The sequence below is a fragment of the Mastomys coucha genome, unplaced genomic scaffold (assembly GCF_008632895.1).
Source record: "Mastomys coucha isolate ucsf_1 unplaced genomic scaffold, UCSF_Mcou_1 pScaffold3, whole genome shotgun sequence".
Taxonomy (NCBI): Eukaryota; Metazoa; Chordata; class Mammalia; order Rodentia; family Muridae; genus Mastomys; species Mastomys coucha.
Window position 1 is genome coordinate 7,790,969 of NW_022196909.1, and position 4,784 is coordinate 7,795,752.

Below are 4,784 nucleotides of genomic sequence, written 5' to 3' on the forward strand. Positions count from 1 at the left end.
GACAGGGTCTTCACTCTTTCCCATGTAGTTCTTGAGTAAACAACACAGAGACACCAGAATATGTTAATAAACTGTAAACCTAAACGGGTCCTGAGACTATTATAACCTGGCTAGGCTATTAATAACCACATACATGCCCCGTGACTTGCCAACTGAGTCTTGTTTCACATGTATCCTCAATGAGACATATGCTCATGGTCCATCCTGCCTTGTGGCGACCACCTCATTCTACCTCATCTGGTCTTCCCCTGGTCCCGACCTGAGACCTCCTACCCAATACTAACTTCCGCCTTCCTCTCGCCCAGTCACAGGCTTAGCCTTTTATTACCCAATCCGAGATTACTGGAGAGCAGTCTGTACAGCACCTTGGTCGATGCAATGCCCATGTCCAGACTGCAACCTGATCTTGGGGCCCAGAACTCAGCGTCTGAGTAGTACAAGGAGGATCTTTACACAGTGCACAATATTATCACGCCAACGGAAGCTTCTGCGGCACTCTTTGAGCAAGCCTGATCCAGCTGTGGGGCTTTCACCGGCTCTACACTGTAAACATCCGAGGATGGCTTTATGGAGTGGGTTTTTCTTTCTCTCTACCTTTTACATGGGTCCCAGGGAATGAGCTCAGGTTGTCAGGCCGAGCAGCAAGCACCATTACCCACTGACCCATCTCAACAGCCCCCTCCCCTACTTTTGCAATGGAAGGATTGGCCAAATTAGATGTACTTCCTGATGCAATTACTGTTTAGTGAACAGCAGGGGAGAGTGGGGTTAGAGTCCCCAATGGCCACACATCTTTGTTCAACTGGGCTAATCTTCAAGAATGTCTGCCCTGCTTTGACTGCAGAGTTGATTAATGAGGGGCGTGCTCCCTGCCCCACTTCTGTAAAGATGTGTGGGGATTGCACGGGAAAGGCTGTGAGCGACAGCAACAACTGATTTCTCACCAAACAAAGGGTGTGTACGGCCTCTCTCTTCCAGAGAGAGCATTTCCCCATAAGCAATTCTGAAGGCATGAGCCTCTTCTTCATCTGGAAACTCTCCCAGGAATGGAGAATCTCAGCTTGACTGTGACCCTTGCACATCTAGCTTTAGAAGATTTTTAATCTTGCCTGCCTTCAATCGAATTTTACTATTAAGTAAAAACTGTTTATGATTTCCCATCCCATCCTAATCTGCCAAATCCAACGTAATTGTTTGTAAGCCTTCAGTGCTAATACTTAAGTACTGCAAGTTGACAGCGTGGCCCACCAGTCCTGGGACCCATGAACTGCAGGGGCTCAGTAATCACTCTGCTGCCTGAGCCGTCCTGGACACAGGCGTGACATCATTGAAAACACTTCAGATTTCCTCTCTTTTGACATTTGTAAGTCTCTGCTTCCTTCACCTCTTCATTTCTTCCTCCCCTCTCCCATCTCTATCGGACAGGATCTGACTATGTAGCCCAGGCTGGCCTCCAACTCCTCATCCTGCTTTAGCCTCCGCAGGTCTAGAATACAGGAGTATGGTCAAGTGCTGGTCTATACTTCTGAACTCCTTCCATGTATATCTTCCAAGTCAATCTGTCATCATCTCAACAAATAGTCTATGGGGATGTTCTGTGCAGAGACTTTCTTCAGGGAGCCTACTTACTCTTTTTATAAATATTAAAACTGGAATGAATATCCTCTCCAGTTGGGCAAATGGGTCCACAGCTGCCTTAGCAGCTGCATTCCCGCTGCAGCCAAGAGCCAACCCTGCTCCCGGAGGACAGGCACTCTGCCTTCACTTCCTGGCTGGTTTCAACACTTCACAGCTTTGAAACGAGAACATCTAATCCTGTGCTGTTTATTTCTTCGTGGTCAAGCACAGGATTCGGAAAACCAGCCTGAGGAGAGGATCGCCGGACAGCTGTCCCCGAGATGGAAGGGAGCAGCTCAGAGGAAACCTTGGCTGCTGAGGGCGTGTGCCCAGCTTTAAATAGACAAACAGCTGTCTATTTGTGGGAGGAGGGCAAGGATGGGTAACCTGTGTAAAGCACCTACTGTGTGTCGGCCAAGCAGCAGGACCTCACTGAGTTTCATGAAAGCAAGTCCCTTGAGTTTCTTCAGTAGCGTTCCTACTATGCTGTGATTTAGATCTGGATGTATCCCTAAGACCTAACCCGGAGGGCTTGGTCCCCAGGAGGGTGTTCTACCTGGAGGTAGTAGGCCCTTGCCAGGTGTGCCTTGCTGGATATGTGCTAGGACTCAGCCCAGCTCCTCTCTCTGTTTCCCAGCTGCCTCGAGGCAAAGCAGCACTCGACTGTGTACTTGTGCCACCACCGTTCTCCGTCCCCACCAGCCCAGAGCAACAGGGCCAAGCAACCAGGATTATAAACTTCTGAAACTGTGAGCCAAGAAATATTTCCTTCTTCTAACTTGATTATCTCTGCCTCCCCACAGTGATGGGTGGCTAAGACGTGTGTTGTTTAGCATTTCTGTATTCACAGTTACTAGTGAAAGTGGCCTGTGGCTCAGTCATAAAGGATTTGTTAGACTCTGAGATCCAACTCAGACCGGCTTCATGAAACAAGTCATCAAGTACTCTCTTCTCTGTATTCTAAAGATAAAAGCTATGACCTGTATTATTTTCTCATTAAATTTTTAGGACAATTCACTTTAAAACATGTTAACCATAAGTTTTCTTTATAGGAGGGGTTCCAGTTACAGATTTGGTTGTTTATTTATTTTTTACTGTATACATATGGATGTTTTTACCTGCATGCATGTCTGTGCATCATATGGATGCAGTGCCCACGGAGGCCAGAAAAGTACATCCAATCCCTGGAAGTGGAGTTACACACAGTTGAGAGCTGGGAACCGAACTCTGGTCCTCTGGAAGAGCAATCAGTAGTCTTGACCAATGAGCCATATCCCAGCCCCTCCAGATTTACTTTCTTAAAAGCTACATGTGAGAGCTGGTGAGCTGACTGAGCAGGTAAAAGCACAATGCAAGTCTGATGCCCTGAATTCAACCCCCAGATGCATTGGTAGATGGGAAGAACCAACTCCCAAAAGATGTATGTCCTCTGAGCCTGTGCTGGCTGGTGTTGTGTGTCAACCTGACTCAGGCTGGAGTTATCACAGAGAAGGGAGCTTCAGTTGGGGAAGTGCCTCCATGAGACCCAGCTGTGGGGCATTTTCTCAATTAGTGATCAAGGGGGTAGGGCCCCCTGTGGGTGGTGCCATCCCTGGGCTAGAAGTCTTGGGTTCTATAAGACAGCAGGCTGAGCAAGCCAGGGAAAGCAAGCCAGTAAGGAACATCCCTCCATGGCCTCTGTATCAGCTCCTGCTTCCTGACCTGCTTGAGTTCCAGTCCTGACTTCCTCTGATGATCAACAGCAATGTGGAAGTGTAAGCTGAATAAACCCTTTCCTCCCCAACCTGCTTCTTGGTCATGATGTTTGTGATGAATAGAAACCCTGACTAAGACAGACCTCTACTTATGTGCTGGGACACACACACACACACACACACACACACACACACACACACACACTCCATATATACACACAATAATATCACATAAAAATATTTTAAAATATTATGTACGTGACAACTCATATCACCTATTTCATTTTGTACCTGAAACACCTAAAACAGCCTTTGAAAGATATCCACATTTTTAACAGCTTCGTGGAGATAGAATTTCCATCTTATATCCACATAAAATGTTCAGTGAGTGGCCTGAGGGTCTTCAGAGAGCCATCGCCACAATCAAGTTCAGGGCTTCTCACCTCTTCCACCCCCAAAACAAAGTGTTCTTTCTAATTAGCAATGGTCTCCACTCTCTAAGCCACCCCTCTCAGCAGATGATATCCCCTTTCTGTCACCAACATATTTTGCCCATTCTGGGCATTCTGTAGAGGGGAATCATACCATAGGTGGTATTTGTGGTTGGCATCTTTTAATTGGCACAGTGTTTTAAGGACTCGTGCCTGTTATAGCACATACTGACACGTGTCCCGACACGTGTCCTGACACGTGATTTCTCTTGCTGTGTAGTCCAGGTTGAACTTGCCCTCTCCATCCTCCTGCCTCAGCCTCCCAGAACTGAGATGACAGCCACGTGCAAGCCCACTCAGTACTTCATTCTTTTTAATGCCTAAGCAGCAAGCATCACCCTGCATGGCTGCATAGTATCCCACCTGCTCACTGGCTGACGGTCTCCTGAGCTGTTCCTACTTGGGGCTATTTTTATGAAAGCTGCCCTGAAGGTTCAGGTATTTGTGTACAAAGGATGTCATTCCCCTGAAGCAGGCATGCAGGAGCAGGCTTTCTGGGTCAAATGTTAACTCCACTTGAACTCAGTGAGCAACTGCCAGATGTTTTCCAAAGCAGCAGCCTGCGCTTATGTCTCTTCTGTAAAGTGGGAGGGTCCGGTTTCTCTGTGGCCTTGTCAAAGCTCGTTACTTTTTGCTCAAGCTACCAATCTCTGGTGTGAAGTGGCATGATTTTCGTTTGTGTTTCCCAGTGGTCACCGATGTTGAGCATCTTTTTATGAGTTCAATGATGACTCACCCTCCCTCGTTTTCTTTCTCCTGTGGCCTGTAAGTGTTTCTTTTTTAAAAATTCCACATCACAGGGTCTTGTGTGTTCCAGGCTGGCCTCAAAATCACCATGTAGCAGAGGCTGGCCTTGAGCTCAGGATCTTTCTGCCGCCACTGCCCAAGTGCTGTGCTTGTAGATCTGTGTGACCACACCCAGCCTGGGCTGTTCTTATACAGTCTGCATTTGTGTCCTTTGTCACATTTATTTGTCACAAAT